Source organism: Phacochoerus africanus, chromosome X (assembly GCF_016906955.1).
Source record: "Phacochoerus africanus isolate WHEZ1 chromosome X, ROS_Pafr_v1, whole genome shotgun sequence".
NCBI classification, from domain to species: domain Eukaryota; kingdom Metazoa; phylum Chordata; class Mammalia; order Artiodactyla; family Suidae; genus Phacochoerus; species Phacochoerus africanus.
Genome location: NC_062560.1, coordinates 66,486,586 through 66,506,678, shown reverse-complemented (window position 1 = coordinate 66,506,678; position 20,093 = coordinate 66,486,586).

Below are 20,093 nucleotides of genomic sequence, written 5' to 3'. Positions count from 1 at the left end.
AAGCCCTTGTTGGTTGCATCATTTGAAAGCATTTTCTCCCATTCTGTGAGTTTTATTTTAGGGTTGTTTTTTTTTTAAGATTTACTTTGCAGCGCAAAACTTGCCAGTTTGATTAGGTCCCACTGGTTTATTTTTGCTTTTATTTCCGTTGCCTTGGGAGACCAACCTGAGAAAACATTTGTAAGATTTATGTCAGAGAATGCTTTGCCTATCTTCTTTGCAAAGAGACTGATGGTGTCTTGTCTTATGTTTGTCTTTAAGCCACTCTCAGTTTATTTTTGTGCATGGTGTGACAATGTGTTCCAGTTTCATTGATTTGCATGGAGCTGTCCAGGTTTCCCAGCATCATTTTCTGAAAAGACTGTCTTTTTCCCATTTTATGTTCTTGCCTCCTTTGTCAAAGATTAATTGACCGTATGTGTCTGGGTTTATTTCTGGGTTCTCTATTCTGATTCATTGGTCTGTCTGTCTGTTTTGGTACCAGTACCACACTGTCTTGATGACTGTGACTTTGTAATATTTCTTGAAGTCTGGGAGAGTTATGCCTCCTGCTTGCTTTTTGTTTCTCAGGATTGCTTTGGCAATTCTGGGTCTTTTGTCATTCCATATAAGTTTTTGGCTTGTTTGTTCTAGTTCTGTGAAAAGTGTCATGGGTAATTTGATAGGGATTGCATTGAATCTGCATATTGCCTTGAGGAGTATGGCTATTATACAATATTAATTTTTCCAACCCATGAGCATGGAATAACTTTCCATGTATTTTAATCCTCTTTAATTTCCTTGACTGATGTTTTATAGTTCTCAGCATATAAATCTTTCACCCACTTAGGTTCAATCCAAGATGTTTAATTTTTGGGGTGAGATTTAAAAGGTATTGTATTTTTGTGTTCTTTTTCTAATATTTCATTGTTAGTATACAGAAATGTGACTGATTTCTGAATGTTAATTTTATATCCTGCTACTTCGCTAAATTTGTTAATCAGTTTGAATAGTTTTGGGGTTCAGTCTTTAGGGTTTTCTATGTATAGTATCAAGTCATTGGCATACAGTGACAATTTTACCTCTTCTATTCCAATTGGATACATTTTATTTTTGTGTATGTATGATTTCTGTGGCTAGGACTTCCAATACTATGCTGAATAAAAGTGATGAGAGTGGGCATTATTGTCTTGTTCCCAATTTTAGTGGGAAGGCTTTAAGCTTTTCTCCATTGGGTATTATATTGGCTGTGGGTTTGTCATAAATGGCTTTTATTATATTAAGGTATGGTCCCTCTATACCCACTTTAGTAAGAGTTTTGTTTATGAATGGATGTAGGACTTTGTCAAATGCTTTTTCTGCATCTGTTGAGATGATCATGTGCTTTTGACTTCTTTTGTTAATGCAGTGTATGATATTGATAGATTTGCATATGTTGAACCATCCTTGTGAACCTGGGATGAATACCATTTGACCATGGGGTATGATCATTTTTAAATATTGTTGGATTCGAAGGGCCTTAATATTGTCGAAAATGCTTGTGCCTATATTTATCAAAGTTATTGACCTATAGTTTTCATATTTGGTGGTATCTTTTTCTGGTTGGTATTAGGGTGATGGTGGCATCATAGAATGATTAGGGAATGTTCCTTCTACAAATTTTGGAAATGTTTAAGGAGGATGGGTGTATGTTCCTTTTTATGTTTGGTAGAATTTGCCTTTGAAGTCATCTGGTCCTGGACTTTTATTTGTAGGGAGTGTTTTTATGGCATTCAATTTCATTTCTAGTTATCAGTCTGTTCATTTGGACTATTTCTTCTTGATTCTGTTGGTGGGTGTAATTCTCTAGAAAGTTGTCCATTTCTTCTAGGATGTAATTTGTTGGCATACAGTTGTTCATAGTATTCTCTTATGGCTTTTTGTATTTCTGCTGTATACATTGTGATTTCTCCTTTTTCATTTCTTATTTTGCTTATTTGGGTTTTTTTCTCTTGTCTTCTTGGTGAGTCTGGCCAGAGGGTTGTCAATTTTGTTTACCTTTGCAAAGAACCAGCTCTTGGTTTTATTTTTTATTTGCTTTTTGAATCTCTATTTTATTGATTTCCTCTCTAATCTTTAGGATTTCCTTCCTTCTGTTGACTTTATGTTTCATTTGTTCTTCTTTTTCTAATTCATTTGAGGTTTTTCTTCTTTTTTGAGAAAAGCCTGTATTGCTATGAACTTCCCTCCAGGCACTGATTTTGTGGCATCCCATAGGTTTTGAGTGATTGTGTCTTCATTCTCATTTGTCTTGAGGTATTTTTAAATTTCCTTCTTGATTTCCTCATTGACCCATTGGTTTTTTAGTAGCATGTTTTTTAGTCTCCATGCAGTCAGCTTTTTTCTCATTTCTTTTCCTGTGGTTGATTTCTAGTTTCATGCCATTGTGGTCAGAGAAAAACTTGAAATAATTTCTATACTCTTAAATTTGTTGAGGTTAACTTTGTGCCCCAGTATGTGATCAATCCTTGAGAATGTTGCATGTGCACCTGAGAAGAATGTATTTTCTGACTTTTTTTTTTTGGATGTAGTGTCCTGAAAATGTCAACTAAGTTAACTTTCTATTGTGTCATTTTGAATCTCTGTTGCTTATTGATTTTCTGTCTAGAGGATCTGTCCATTGATGTGAGTGGTGTTTAAAATCTCCTACTCTTATTGACTTCCCATCAATTTCTCCTTTTATGTCTGTTAGTATTTTTTGTATGTATCTGGGTGCTCCTATATTTGGGGCATATATGTTGATGATTGTAATATCCTCTTCTTGAATGGATCCTTTAACCATTAAATAGTGTCCTTATTTGTCTATTTTTATGGCCTTCACTTTTTTAATTTTTTATTGTTATTTCCCCAATATAATTTTTTTCTACTATATAGCATGGTGACCCAGTTACACATACATGTATACATTCCTTTTTCTCCCATTATCCTGCTCCATCATAAGTGACTAGACATAGTTCTCAGTACACAGCAGGATCTCATTGCCTCCATTTTAAACTCTATTTGTCTGATATGAGTATTACAACTCCTGCTTTCCTGTCTTGTCCATTGGCATGAAATATCTTTTCCCTTCCCCTCACTTTCAAGCTATATGTGTCTTTTGCCCTAAGGTGAGTCTCTTATAGACAGAAGATTGTAGGTTTTTGCTTCTTTATCCAATCTGCCACTCTGTGTCTTTTGATTGTAGCTTTCAGTCCATTGACATTTAAGGTGTTTATTGATAGATATGTATTTATTGACACTTTAAAACTTGTTTTACAGTTGATTCTGTTTCTCTTTTTTTTCCTTCCTTTTTTGGTTGGATGGTTTCCATTTATTTTATGCTCAAATACTTTTCTTTTTAGATTTTGTGAATGTAACGTTTGGATTTGATTCGTGGTTGCCCCTTTTTTAAGTATGTTAACCAATTCCTGTATTTCCTAGCTTTAGCATGATAGTCATAGAGACTCAAATAGTATATTTATTTTTTTAAAAAAGACTCTAGATTTTCTTACTTTCCTTCCCCACATTCCATGATTTTGGGAGTCCTGTTTTAGCATCTTCATATTTGTCCTTTTGTGGTTCCTTGTGTTTATCATCACTTTTGCAGTAGCTTTTTTTTTTCTCCTCTTTCAGATCAGTGTGCTGTTTTGTTTAAGTGATTGCTTTCCAATAGTGATTTCCACCATCCTATTTCTTCTTACGTATTTTTTAATTTAAAGAATCCCTTTCAGTATTTCTTTCAGAATGGATTGTACTGCTGTACTCTTAGCTTTTGTTTGTTGGAGTAATTCTTTATTTCCCCTTCTATTTTAAATGATATTCTTGCCAGATAGAGTATTCTAGGCTGCAAATTTTTTCCTTTCAGAACTACAAATATATCTTGAAACTCCCTTTTGCCCTGTAGTGGTTCTGTAGAGAAATCAGCTGATAGCGTTATGGGGATTCCCTTATGATTAATGCTTTGTTTTTCTCTTGCTGCCTTTAGAATCCTCTCCATATCTTTAATTTTTGCCATTTTTATTATAATATGTCTTTGTGGGGGCCTATTTGGGTTCAGTTGGTTTGGGGCCTTCTGTGATTCCTGTATCTTGATATCAGTTTCCTTTAGATTTGGAAAGTTTTCAGACATAATTTCTTCAAATATATTTTCAATCCCCTTTTCTTTTTCTTCTCTTTCTGGAAATCCTTTTATTATCTAATAGATCCTTATATTGCTTTGTGTTGTTTCATTTGGTTTTCTGACTGCTGTCCTGATTGGGTAATTTCCATTAGTCTATCTTCCACATCACTAATTCATTCCTCTGCATTATTCATTCTGTTTTTAGTGCCTTTAGCTCAGTTTGTGTTTCTGCAAATGAATTTTCTAGTTTTTCTACGTTCCGCCTTATATTTTCTAGTTCCTTTCTTTTTTCTTTTTTTCTTTTTTTCTTTTTTTTTTTGTCTTTTTAGGGCTACACCTGTGGCATATGGAGGTTCCCAGGCTAGGGGTCCAATCGGAGTTGTTGCTGCTGGCCTACACCAGAGCCACAGTAATGCCAGATCTGAGCCACATCTGTGACCTACACCACAGCTCACAGTAATGCAGGATACTTGACCCACTGAGCGAGGCCAGAGAGCGAACCTGCAACCTCATCATTCCTAGTCAGATTGTTTCTGCTGTGCCATGATGGGAACTCCTATTTTCTATTTCCTTTCTAAAGTAATGTTCATTACTTTTCATATCTGCTCTTAATTCCTTGATATTCAGCCTTAATTCCTTCAGTATTTTCACTACCTCCCTTTTGAACTCAATGTCTGTCAAACTACAAAATTCTGATCCATTGTTTCCTGCCTCATGAGAATTCTCCTGTTCCTTTAAATGGAAATGTTTCTGAACTCCTTCATCCTGCTTATGTTTTTCTATTTCTGTGAGTTTAGGGAAGCCAAACTGTAATCTTGGAAGGCTACTTTTGTGCAAGAGCACTCCCTTGTATTATGTGGGGGTTACTATTTATTTTTGGTGTGGGAGTTTGAAATTTGCTGTCTCTTTCTTCAGTGTGAGAAGGCTGTTATCCTCAAGGTGCTGAGTGTGTTTCCAAGGAGAAAGAGGCAATGGGTAGGGCTGGGCTCTTGACAGTAGCAAGGACCTGCAGGAAGGTGGTGCAGGCTACTCCTAATTGCAGGGCCCTGAGAAGTAGTAATGAGACTTAGGCAGATTGACAATTTGCCCAGAGCATTTGGCAGTGGCAGCAGCAGGGAGTGTGAGTTCCCAGCAGAGTGAAAGCAACAACAGGAAGTGTTTGATTGCAATACCCTCTTCTGAGGTGATTGGAGCTGCAACTGGTGCCTGTTTAGGGATCCCTTGTTGTAGCCATCCATGCCCACCTCTGGAGTCAGTGATAAGTGTAGTGGTTTGCCCCTGACACATGCAGACCACACAAAAAGCACCCCATCTCACTTAGCCCACACAGGAGGTGCTGCACAGACTGCTCATAGTTTCAGGATCCTGAGAAGTGACAAAGATCAAGTATGTGGGCACTGTCTGGAGTGTTTTGCAGTGGCAGCAGCAGGGCCGGTGTACTCCCAGGGATGCAAGAGCAACAACAGGTGGTGTTTGGTCACAATACCCTCTCTGTGGTACCCTTGAGGTGACTGGGGCCACAAGTTGTGCCTGTTCATGGACCACTAGTGGTGGCAAGCCACACCCACCTCCTAAGTCAGAGATAACTATGGTAGCTTGCCCCTGCCACCTGCAGACAACACAAGAAGCACACCATCCCACTTAGCCCATGCAGGAGATAGTGTATCAGCTGTTCCTAGTTGTAGGGTCTTGGAAAGGGACAGTGACCAAGTGTCTGGGTGTCACTCAGAGTATTTTTCAGTGGCTGCTGCAGGGCGGGTTTGTTCCCAAGGGAGAGAGAGCAACAACCTGTGGTGTGTGGTTGCAGTGCCCTATTTTTTTGGCTGACCCCTGAGGTGACTGGGGCCACATGTGGAGCCCACTCAAAGGCCCCCAGTGGTGGCAGACAACACCTCCCTCTGGTCTCTGAGACTACTGCCATGGTCCATCCCTGCAGCCTGTAGATCATGCAAGAAGCACCACATCACACTTAGCTCCCTGCTGCCCTTATTCCATACAAGAGGTGCCTACCCATAACCTGCACAAGAAGTGCCCAGTCTTTCATAGCTTGAGCAAGTGGCTTCTTGCTACATATAGCCTGTGCCAGAGGCACCCTGACCTCTAAGAGCTGTGCATGGGTGCACAGGGAGATTCCTATGGCAGTCTACCCCTCCTGCTCTCACCCTCCCCAACTATGGCACCTTGCTTCCCCTGTGGGCCCAGACCTTCTCCCAGGTTCCCTCTGCCATAGTGTTCCACTCCCCAGCACATATCACACTGCTCCCCTGCCCATGGAAGAGCACTCCTTAGCCCCTTAGGCTGTCTACACACAGCCAATCCTAGTCCTTTCCCAGGGACTGACCTCTGGAGCCTAAGTCTCAGCAAATAGCCCCCATCACAGCATCTCAATCTGTGGTGTCTGGGGTGGTGCTGCAGATGATCTGTACAGCTCTCACTCTACTTTGCCCTCCTCAGTCCAGCTGCTGTGCTTTTTTCAGCAACTTTGAGGTCCCTCCATCTCGGCTAATCTCCCCATCATTTAGGAGGCTTCCCAGGATATGGATTCCTTTTCTCCTTCACAGTTCCCTCTCAGGAATGCTAGTCCCATCCTGGTTCCTTTTCTTTATCCCTTTTTTCTTTTGTTCTACCCAGTTATATCAAGAGTTTCTTGCCTTTTTGGAGGCTTAAGTTCTTCTGCCAGTATTCAGTAGATGTTCTGTGTGGGTCGTTTTACATGTATATGTGTTTTTTTGATGTGTTTGTGGGAAAAGGAGAATGTGACGTCTTACTCCTCTGCCATCTTTATCCTCCCTCTGACTTTTTTAATGTGGTGTATGACATTGATTGATTTGTGTATGTTGAACAATCCTTGTGAAACTTGGGTGAATCCCACTCCATCGTGGTGTATTATCTTTTTCATATGTTTTTGGATTTGGTTTTGTTGAGAATTTTTGTGTTCATATTCACTAAAGATACTGGCATATAATTTTTTTTTGGTAGTATCTTTGTCTTGTTTTGGTATTAGGGTGATGGTGGTGACATAGAATGCCTTTGGAATATTCCTTCTTCAACATTTTGGAAAAGTTTAAGGAGGATGTGCCTAAATTCCTCTTTGTATGCTTGTGGGGTTTTTGCCTGTGAGTCCATCTGGTCCTGTACTTTTATTTGTAAGGAGTGTTTTTATTACTTATTCAATTTCATTACTAGTGATTGGTCTGTTCAGTTGATCTCTTTCTTCTTGATTCAGTTTTGGTGGGCTCTATGTCTCTAGAAAAGATTTCCATTTCTTCTAGGTTGTCAAATTTGTTGGCATATAATTATTCATGGTATTCTCTTATGGTTTTTTGTGTTTCTGCAGTATCCATTGTGATTTATCCTTTTTTATTTCTCATTTTAATTGGGTTTTTTCTCTCCTCTTCTTGGTGAGTCTGGCCAGAGGGTTGTCAATTTTGTTTACCTTTTCAAGGGACCAGATCTTGGTTTTATTGACTTTTTTTCTATTGTTTGTTGAATCTCTATTTTATTGATTTCCTCTCTAATCTTTATGATTTCCTTCCTTCTGTTGACTTTAGGTTTTGTTTGTTCTTATTTTTCTAATTCACTTAGGTGGTGGGTTAAGTTGTCAATTTGAGATTTTTCTTCTTTTTTGAGGAAGGCCTGTATTACTATGAAGTTCCCTCTAAGAACTGCTTTTGGGGCATCCCACAGATTTTGACTGATTGTGTCTTCATTATCATTTGTCTTGAGTTATTTTTTTATTTTCCTTCTTGATTTCCTCATTGACCCATTGGTTTTTTAGTAGCATGTTTTTTAGTCTCCATGTAGTCAGTTTTTTTTTTCATTTCTTTTCCTGTGGTTGATTTCTAGTTTCATGCCATTGAGCTCAGAAAAGATATTTGAAATATTTTCTATATTCTTAAATTTGCTGAGGGTAATTTTGTGTCCCAGTATGTGATCAATCCTTGAGAATGTTGCATGTGCACTTGAGAAGAATGTATTTTCTGATTTATTTTTGTATGTAATGTCCTGAAAATGTCAATTAGGTCTAACTTTTCTTTTGTGTCATTTAGGATCTCTGTTGCCTTATTGATTTTCTATCTAGAGGATCTGTCCATTGATGTGAGTGGAGTGTTAAAGTCTCCTAGTATTACAGTATTCCCATCAATTTCTCCTTTTGTATTTGTTAGTATTTGTTGTATGTATCTGGGTGCTCCTATATTAGGGTCATATATATTGATGATTGTAATATCCTCTTCTTAAATGGATCCTTTTACCATTAAATATTAACCATGACATTTTTCACAGAAATAGAAGAAATAACTGAAAAATTTATATGGAACCATGAAAAACCCAGAATTGCCAAAGAAATCCTGAGGGAAAAAAAAAACAAGCAGTAGGCTTAACTCTCTCAGATTTCCTACAATATTACAAATTTACAGTAATCAATACAGTGTTGTTATATTACAAAAAGAGACATATGGATCAATGGAACAGAATAGAGAGCCCAGAAGTAAAGAGACACCTACTGTCTTTTAATATTTGAGAAAGGAGTCAGTAATATAATGAGGGAAAGAGTTTCTTCAGCAAGTGGTGCTGGGAAAACTGTACAGCTGCATGTAAATCAACAAAACTTGAGCACGCCCTTAAACCATGCACATATATAAATTCAAAACGGCTTGAAGACTTAAACATAAGACATGACACCATTAAACTCCTGGAAGAGAACATAGGAAAAACATTCTCTGATATCAACCATACGAATATTTTCTTATGTCAGTCTCCCAAGGTAACTGAAATAAAGACAAAATAAACAAATGGGACCTAATCATTTATAATTTTTGCACATAAAAGGAAACCATAAAAAATGAAAAGACAACTTATATTATGGGAGAAAAAGTTTACAAAAGATGCAACAAACAGGAGTCCCATCATGGCACAGTGGATAACAAATCCAACTAGGAACCATGAGGTTGTGGGTTCGATCCCTGCCCTTGCTCAGTGGGTTAAGGATCCAGCATTGCTGTGAGCTGTGGTGTAGGTCACAGACGTGGCTCGGATCCCATGTTGCTGTGGCTCTGGCATAGGCCAGCGGCTACAGCTCCAATTAGATCCCCAGCCTGGGAACCTCCATATGTCACAGAAGTGTCCCTAGAAAAGGCAAAAAAGACAAAAAAAAATGCAACAAACAATGGCTTACTCTCCAAAATATACAAAAACTCATTCAAGTCAACAACAAAATAAAAAATCAAAGAACCCCAATGAAAAATGGAATATGGATATTTCTCCAAAGAAGAGATATAGATGGCCAGTAGACACATGAAAAAATGGTCATCATCCCTGATTATTAGAGAAATGCAAAACAAAGCTACAGTGAGGTCCCATCCACACCAGTCAGAATGGCCACCATTAATACATTTACAAATAACAAATTCTGGAGGGAGTGTCATGAAAAGGGGACCATCCTACACTGTTGCTGGGAATATAAACTTGTACAACCACTATGGAAAATGGTATGGAAGTTCCAAAGAAAATTCAATAGAGAACTATCTTTTAAAGAGTACAGAAATACTAAACCCATTCTAAAAGTAATACTGAAAGGGATTCTCTAAATAAAAAAAGAAGTAAGAAGAAATAGGATGGAGAAAATCATAATTGGAGAGAAATCACTTAAATATCTAAAAGGTAAAAAAATACTGTAAAAGTGACTTTAAACACAAAGAACAGCAAAAGGACAAATATGAAGATGTTAAAAAAGGACTTCAAAATCATAGAATGTGGGGAAGGAAAGTATGAAAATCTAGACTTTTTTTTTTAATAATGTGTTTGAGCCTATATGACTATTAGGCTAAAAGAAGCAGATACAAGAAGGGGTCAACATACATAAAAAACAGGGCAACCACAAATCAAAACCAAATGTTACATTCACAAGAACTGCAAATAAAAGTATTCAAGCATAAAATAAGTGGAAATCATCCAACTGAAAAAGAAAGAAACATAGAATCAACTGGAAAACAAGGTTTAAAATGGCAATAAATACATATCTATCAACAATTACCTTAAATGTCAATGGACTGAAAGCTCCAATCAAAAGACACAGTGTGTCAGATGGGATAAAAATGCAAAAACCTTCAATCTGCTGTCTACAAGAGACTCACTTTAGGGCAAAGGACACATATACATTGAAAGTGAGGGGATGGGAAAAGACATTTCATGATGATGGACAAGACAGGAAAGCAGGATTTGCAATAATCATATCAGACAAAATAGGCTTTAAAATAAAGGCCATAAAGAAAGACAAAGAAGGACACTATTTAATAGTTAAAGGATCCATTCAAGAAGAGGATATTACAATCATCAATATATGTTCCCCTAATATAGGAGCACCCAGATACCTACAACAAATACTAACAGACATAAAAGAAGAAATTGATGGGAAATCAATAAAAGTAGTAGACTTTAACACCCCATTCACATCAATGGACAGATCCTCTAGACAGAAAATCAATAAGACAACAGAGGAAATAACTCTTCCCTACTCATTTCATAAGTCTATAATTACCCTAATGGGTAACTAGACAAAGATATTACAAGAAACAATACTATAGACCAGTATCTCTCATGAACATGGAAACAGAAATCTGTAACTAAATTTTAGCCAAGTGAATCTAGCAATGTATAAAAAGAATAATATACTTTGACCTAGTGAGGCTTATCTTGGGAGTGCAAGGCTCATTTAACATTGGAAAATCAAAGTAATCTTCTATGCCAATAGACTAAAAAAAGTTAATTTATTGTATTATCAAAGATATGGAAAAATAATTTGACAAAATTCATAATTAAAAAAAAACTTCTTCTAGAAAACTAGTGCAAGGAAACTTCCCTACTCTAATAAAGAACCTCTACACAAAATAGAAAGCCAGCATTATATATTACAGTAAAAGACTGAATCCCTTCATCCTAAAACTGGAAACAATGCAAAGATATCTGTTGTCATGTTCCATTTAACATTATACTGGAAAGCCTAGACAATGCAATAAAACAAAAATTAAATGAAATTATTTTCTATGAAAAAATCTCAAGGAATCTTCTGCTAATGGAATAAATGTGGCAGTTTAGCAAGATTTAAGAATACAAGATCAATATGCAAAAATAAATTGTATAGCAATGATTTCATAAATATGAAAATCACAATTTTAAAATGCTATTTATAACAGAAAATATATGAGATATTTAAGTGTAAATCTCATAGATATATGCATTATATGTGTTGCTAAAAAAACACAAATACTTCTGACAGAATTAAAAAAACAATTAAGTGTGTGAAATAATGTGTCAAAGGATTAGATGGATAAACATTTCAAAATCTCAAGTGTCACCAAACTTATCTATAATGTTCAATACAATTCCAGTCAAAATATCAGCAGGACTTTTTTTGGAAAATTCAACAACTTGATTTAAAAATCCATGTGTTGGAGTTCCCATCATGGCTCAGTGGTTAAAGAATCCGACTAAGAACCATGAGGTTGTGGATTCTATCCCTGCTCTTGCTCAGTGGGTTAAGGATCCGGCATTGTCATGAGCTGTGGTGTAGGTCACAGACACAGCTCGGATCCCACGTTGCTGTGGCTCTGGCATAGGCTGGAGGCTACAGCTCCGATTCAACCCCTAGCCTGGGAACCTCCATATGCCACAGGAGTGGCCCTAGAAAAGGCAAAAAGACAAAAAAAAATCCATATGTATATATAGAAATCAAATACCAAATACAATTTCAAAACATAAAATAACAGCTGAGATATTCATACTACTGGATTTCAAGACTTACAGTAAAGGTACATTAGTCATAACATTGCTGTATTAAAGAAAGAGTACACAGAACAGATCAATGGGTCAAAATAGAATCCGGGAATACACCCACACACAGTTGATCAATTGATTTTTGACAAAAGTTGAAGGCAATACAATGGAGAAAGATTTTTTTAATAGTTGACATTTTAATTATCAATGCATACTTCACACCTTATTAAAAACTAAAAATTTCTTCATAGGAGAAATGTATTTAGGTCTTCTGCCTATTTTTAATTTTTTTTAATTTTTTGTAAATTTATCCTTCCCTTACAAAATAGTATACTTCCCCCTGACTCTTCATTCTTCATCCAATTTTAGCGAGTGCATACTCTTTAATTCCTCTCTGTCCAAACCAAGAAATATCCTTACTTATTACTACTTTACTCCTATATTTTAACAGTAGTCATGAACATGTCTAAATTCAGTGTAATCAAATCAGTGTAATCCCAGAAAAGTGCACCAGAATATTACCTAGGAATATATGAAAGAAAAAAGAAAGATTTTTTTTGTAGTATAGAAAATGTGTGATTTAGTTGTCAGTGTTCATTAATTTTTTTGTTTTGCTTTGTTATATATACCTCTATGGCTTCCTGTGAACTAGATAGCAGCTGTGGGTACACATCAACGAACCCATCTGCCTTAAAAAGGTAATTATCACTTGAGTTACCATGATGCCTTACTGCTAATGAGCAATACTGAAATGTCAAGAAATGTCAAGAAAACTCAAAAATTGTCAAGCAAATCAGACATTTTTTACAAAACATTTACTTATCAGGAAGTGATAAGATCTCCCTTTTGAGCTACTATGACTTGCCAAGAAACATGTTAAAGAGAACAAGGAAGAAAAGACCTGTAGAATAATGCCTTACTTTTTAAGTTAAATTAAAATTTACAATGAAAGATTAACCTTGGACTTAAGCTACAATAGCACATATGCTGATTTCAATGCTCTCATTGCGAAGAGGGTCCTCAAATAATTAATCTAGAATATATAACTGAAAAATCAAGTTAGAAGAGAAGTAGGGACTCTCTGAAAAATCAAGTTAGAAAAGAAGTAGGGACTTCAAATTAATAGAAGTAGTAAGATGATTTCTTCATATTTTTTAATACTCTGCCCAGTATTGGAAGCATTTATTTGCATATCAGACAAGAGTCAATAACAAAGAGAAATAATGTCTTGGTAGTAAATAACTTCAAAGAAAAGTTAGAAAACTATTTGTTAAAATGCAAGTTGACAGGAAAAACAAAAGGGGGTTTAGCCTTCACTCCAGCCAATTCCCTTCAGAATGTTAGGTAATGAAATACTGTAAGACAAAACCAGTATGAGATAAAATAAAGAGGGTACAAAGTTGTTGAAAACTCAGTTAGTATGCTTTCTTGGATATATGAGCATCAGTGTAGTCCACAATAAAGGGTGTAGTTTTATACTCAAGACAAAATCTGGTAATTATTAGTCCAAATTAAGGATATTGTTACTCTGTGGTAGTTTATATGGGAAAAGAATCTGAAAAAGAATGAGTATATGTATATGTACAACTGAATCACTTTGCTGTACACCTGAAGCTAACACAATATTGTAAGTCAACTATACTCTAATAAAATTTTAAATTTTTTAAAAATAGGGGTATTGTGAGCATCAAATGAAATATGAATATGAAAGAAATATAAACTTTAGAGCTATATGCCAATAATATACCAAGAATAGTGGTTATTATTATTTTATACGAAAGTCCCAAAATTTTATATCCCTAAAACTATCTAAAAACCCTGAAATTATGAGTGTAAAAAGAAAAAGAAAAAAATATAAGTACTCTCTAGCGTTATCTTTCTTTATAGGTAATCCAGAGTTCTTTCTTTATCTTATTTTTATTTCATTTTAATTTGTTCTACAAAATTCTTAGAGCAGGAGTTATCACATATTTTGCTGGAAGTATACTAGCACCTGTCATGTACTGGTCAAGACTCTAGATTAATTGCTGTTATACTCAGTGACTCTAACACTTGGAATATTTTATCTCTGAGAATCATTTGTAGCTATCTATGTTTGAGGTAAAAAAATATCTTTGGCTTCCTCAAGATTAGCAGAATCAGACCCCAGACACTCAAACAATTTCCATAAAGTGAATGGAGAGAAAAACTTAATGCCCAAAAGTCCACATTGCTAATAGAAACTGAACATATTTGGGCCCTGTCTATCTTTCATTTGTGGATTTAGATTTCCATGAAGACTTGATACTGACTCAGTTCAATATATCAGGATCAATTTGTCAAAGTGGACATTGTCTAGAATGAAGGCTAGGCTGAAGAAGGTCCTGACCCTACCTCTACCCCTCACAAGCCAAGTTAACTTGGGGAAATCACATTTCTCTCTGAGATTTTTTTCTTTTTCTATAAATTAAGGGATTGAATACAGAGTCATTTTCAGCCCTAAAATTCTATCTTTTGATTCTCCCACTCTGTGTATCTTCTCCTAAAGTAATACTCTTAGCAAACAAGTATGACCTTTCTCTTACCTGGAAGGACTGTTTTTCTATCATGAATTTACATAATTCCCATGAGTACAGAGATGAACCATGCAGAGAAAATAAAATACCCTGTTCAATTCTTTTGAATTTAATTTACCAAAAAGTATTAGATACTAAACCTTGAAAGCACACATAATATTCAAAAACCCGGCAATCCTTAGGACCAAAAAACTAACAAACTGGCCTCGGGGAGCTGTAAAATCCATTTTGTTTTCTTCCATTGGTTTTTCATCACAAAAACGTACACCTTTAGCCAAAGAAGTATTACTACTGTAGTAATATTGTCACTTTTCAAGATTTAAACTCAGTGACACCCCTGAAGAGGGCCAACGACCTACCTGGAATATGGGTATCTATGTGCTGTGTGACTTCAGTAATAGTGGTGGAAAGACCCACACAAAATCTACTTCTCCCTTCTCCTCAATCTCCCTTAGTAGTTGAATGCCTGAAAATACCAGTATGAGGCAAATGATTCCAAAATTTTGACCTTCATAGACCAGTAAAATTCTAGGAAAAAATTTAGATTAAAGTGGGGGCTAATTATAGACAGCCAGATTTTTATTTCACCAAGTAAAGGCATGAAATCAAATGCCTTCTACTGTTTACCATCATTTTTATAATAGAAATGACATGCTAACACCAAATGTAGAGTGTGTTATCTCAGAATTTTATAAATAAGTACATTTATGCATATATCCATTCTTTTTCAGATTATGCATATGTATAACAATCACTTTGCTGTATACCTGAAACTAACACAACATTGCAAATCAGTTATACTCCAATATAAAATAAAGATTAAATTAAATTGAAAATATTAAGATCCAATTTCCCAAAAAAAATGTACATTTATCTATACCGAAACTCTCAGAGCATTATCCTTACTTTTTCTCCATTAACGTAAACTTGTATTGAGGAAATTTGTAGTAGGACGCAACATCTCATAACAAATATAGCATTTGGAGCAAAAATAAATGGGAATAAATAAGACTAGGACTTCAGATCACACAGGTACTGAAGTTCTACTAACAGAGCCTTCTTTGAAAGCAAATTTGGATGGGGAGGAAAATGAGCACCTGAGGGCAAAGTACAGAGGGAGCAAGTGTCACAGAGAGATGGGGCCTCCATAAAATGAAAGCCACAGACCACAAAAGCAAACTTTAGCTTCTTCTCAGTTTTGCAAAGTTGCAGAGACTCATAGTTGGTCATAAGACACTCAACAGATGCAAGACACAGGATGAACCTACCTGGCTATTAACATAACTGGTTTCTAACTAAAATATATTACCAAAACTAGTAAGGCAAAAATTTTAAAGATTATGAATTCAGGAAGTTCTAGTTTAATTCTTTTTTTTTATTTTCCCACTGTACAGCAAGAGGATCAAGTTATCCTTACATGTATATATTACAATTACATTTTTCCCCACCCTTTGTTCTGTTGCAACATGAGTATCTAGACAAAGTTCTCAATGCTACTCAGCAGGATCTCCTTGTAAATCTATTCTAAGTTGTGTCTGATAAGCCCAAGCTCCCGATCTTTACATCAGATATGGAAAGATGGCCAAGATGTAAATAAAAAAAACTATGTGCAGACTGTGTCAGAGGTATGGTCCCATTTGTTAAACACACACAGAATTACACACATGTTTACTCACACTGGCATATGCGTAGACTATTTTTGGAAATACTCACAGCCTTTTAACAACAGGGGTGGAGTGGGGAGAGACTTTTGATTTTCATCTGAGACCCTTTTATTTAGTTTGAATTATTTCCTTAATATGTACATGCACTACTTTTATGACCATATTGCCCTTGGAGACTGGTTGCATTTTAATACCAACAGTTTATGAGTAATATAAAGCCATTTTGTTTTGCCTAACCAAAATAAACCACATAATTCTATACAGGTATGCATAGCATATTTGCTGCAAGCTCTGGAGGCATACTGTCTGGGTTCAAGTCCTAGCTAAATCACTAACTCACTGTTGTAAACTTAAGTGAGATAATCTCTCCATGCTTAATTTTCCTCAACTGTAAAATATGGGTAATAATTGTCCTTTCTATTTAGATTATTGTGAAGATTGAATGAGTTAATACATATAAACTACTTAGTATTAGTGCTTGGTATATACTAATTACTCACTATGCATTAAAGTAGTGTAACAGGATGCCAAATATGACTTTTGCTGTTTTGCCAGTTTAAAAAAAAAGCTTCAATGCCAAAAACAATGCAGTATGTTAGGAAGTTCTAGATCACCTAGAAAGTCTTGTGCATAGACTGATAAAAACTCAATCCTGCCAACATTAGTCCTTCAGTCACATCCAGGCTACATAAGCCTAAGAAATCATTGAGAATATAATAGAACAGTAGAAAAAGAATTATTTTCTTCCTTTTTCCCAGTTTGAGATGTAACATATAGCATTATATAAGTTTAAGATGTATAGCATAATGACTTTTATATATATATTGTGAAATTATTACCACAATTGTTTTGTTAATATCCATTATCTTATATAGATACAAAAAAAGAGGGGAAAGCTTATTCCTTGTAATGAGAACTCAAGATTTACTTCTTCAAAAACTTTCATAACATATAGCAGTGTTAACTACAATCCTCATGTTGTACATTACATCTCCAGTACTTATTTTTTAACTAGAAATTTGTACCTTTTCACCACTTTCATCCAATTCCTTTATCACCACCCCCACCTCCCACCTCTGGTAACCCCAAATCTAATTTATTTTTCTATGGGTTTGTTTTGTCTTGTTTTGTTTCAGATTCCACATGTAAGTTAGCTCATACCATATTTGTCTTTCCGTGTCTCCATATTTCCCTTGGGATAAGGCCTTCAGGGTCCATCCAGATTGTCACAAATGGCAGTATTTTCTTCTTTTTTACAGATAAATAGTATTCCATTATGAGTGTGTGTGTGTGTGTGTGTGTGCACGTGTCACAACTTCATTATCTATTCATCCATCAATGGGTACTTAGGTTATTTCTGTATCTATTGTAAATAATGCCACTGTGAACCCTTCAACATAGTGTTTTTTTCCTTTAGATATACACTCTCAGAAGTGGAATTGTTGGATCAGATGGTAGTTCTATTTTTAATCATTTGAGGAACTTCTATACTATTTTCTATACCATCAACAATGCACAAGGGTTCCCTTTTCTTCACATTCTCACCAGCATTTGTTACCACTTGTCTTTTTGATGATAGCCATTCTAACAAGAGTGAGGTAATATCACATTATTGGTTTGATTTGCATTCCCAAGTGATTAGTGATATTTAGCACCTGTTCATGGACCTGTAGGCCACTCATATATCTTCTTTGGAAAAATGTCTAGCTAAGTTCGTTGCCCATTTTTTAATTGGGTTATTTGTGGTGGTTTTTTGTTTGTTTGCTTTTGCTATTAAGTTCTATAAATTCCCTGTGTATTTTGGACATTACCTTCCAGTCAGATATATCACTTGCAAATATATTTTTCCCATTCCATGGATTGTCTTTTCGCTTTGTTGAGCATTTGTTTACTGTGAGAGGCATCTGAGTTTGAAGTAGTCTCACTCATTTATTTTTTATTTTGTTTCTTGTGCTTTAGATGGCATATACAAAAAATACTGCCAAGATCCATGTCAAATTTTTTCCTATGTTATTTTCTAAGAGCATCATAAGTTTCTGGTCTTACACTTAAGTTTTTATTCCATTTCAAGGTAATTTTTGTCAGTGGTATAAGATAGAGGTCTAGTTTCATTCTTTTACATGTGAATATCCAATTATCTCAGCACTATTTATTGAGGAGATTGTATTTTCTGCATTGAGTATTTTTGGCTCCCATGTCAAATATTAGTTGACTATATATGCATAGGTTTATTTGGGGGCTCTTGATTCTATTCCATTGTGTCAATTTTTACACCAGTACCATATTGTTTAGATTACTATAACTTTTAAGTATAGTTTGAAATCAGGAAGTATGATGCCTTCTGCTTTGTTCTTACTCTTCAGGATTGTTTTTGCCATTTAAGGTCTTTTGTGTTTCCATATAAATTTTAAGACTGTTTTTCTCTTTCCTACTTCTGTAAAAGTTCCATTGTAATCTTGATGAGGACTGCATTGAATCTATAGATGTCTTTGAATAGTATGGACATTTTAACAATACCTTCCTTACTACAGCCACACCTGTGGCATATGGAAGTTACCAGGCTAGGGGTCTAATTGGAGCTGCACCTGCCATCGTATACCAGATCCAAGCCACAGCAATTCTAGATCCAAGCTGCATCTGCAACCTATGCAGAATTGTTGATCCTTGACCCACTGAGCCAAGCTAGGGATTGAATCCACAGCCTCACATTCATTGTGTCAGATTCTTAACACATTGAGCCACAATGGGAACTCTCATTTTAACAATATTAATTCTTCAAATCCATGCACAGAGGATACCTCTCAATATTTATTTATTTATTTATTTATTTATTTATTTGTCTTTTGTCTTTTTAGGGCTGTACCCATGACATATGGAGGTTCCCAGGCTAGGGGTCTAATCAGAGCTGAAGCTGCCAGCCTACGCCACAGCCACAGCAATGTGGGATCTGAGTCACATCTGCGACCTACACTGTAGCTCGTGGCAATGCCAGATCCTTAACACACTGAGTGAGGCCAAGGATCTAACCCACAACGTCATGGTTCCTAGTCGGATTTGCTTCCACGGTGCCATGACAGGACTCCTATTCTTCTTTAAATGTTTAGTAAAATTCAGTGAAGCCATCTGGTCCTATACTTTTCTTCATTGGGAGTTTTTTTTATTATTATCACTATTACTAATGCGGTCTCCTCGCTAATTATTGGGCTGTTCATATTTCCTACTTCTTTCTTGATTCAGACCTTGTAGTTTGTATGTTTCTAAGAATTTTTCCATTTCTTCTAGGTTGTCTAGTGTGCTTGTATATAGTTCTTCTTAGTAGCTTTTTTTTCCTTTTCTAGGGACACTTCCCATGGCATATGGCAGTTCCCAGGCTAAGGGTTGAATCAGAGCTGTAGCTACTGGCCTACGCCAGAGGCCACAGTGATGTAGGATCCAAGCCACGTATGTGACCTATACCACAGCTCACAGCAATGCCGGATCCTTAACCCACTGAGCAAGGCCAGGGATCGAACCCGTAACCTCATGGTTCCTAATCAGATCCGTTAGCCACTGCACCAGGACAGGAACTCCCTTAGTAGCTTTTTATGATCATTTTTATTTCTTTAGTCTCAGTTGTAATGTCTCCACTTTTATTTATAGTTATATTCATTTGGGTCCTCTCTTTTTTCCTTTTTTAGTCTAGCTAATTGTCAATTTTGTTTATCTTTCCAAAGAAACAACACTTAGTTGTTTTTTTCTCTCTATTTTATTTATTCTTGCTCTAATCTTTATTATTTTCCTTTCACACTAACTTCGGAATAAGTTTTTCTTCATAGTTGAGGCACAATTTAGATTATTTATTTGAAGTATTTCCTGTTTCTTAATGTAGGTGTTTATTAGTATGAACTTCACTGTTAGAACTGCTTTTGCTGCATCCCTATATTTTGGTATGTTGTGTTTCCATTTTCATTTGACCCAACATACTTTTTTATTTCCCTCTTAACT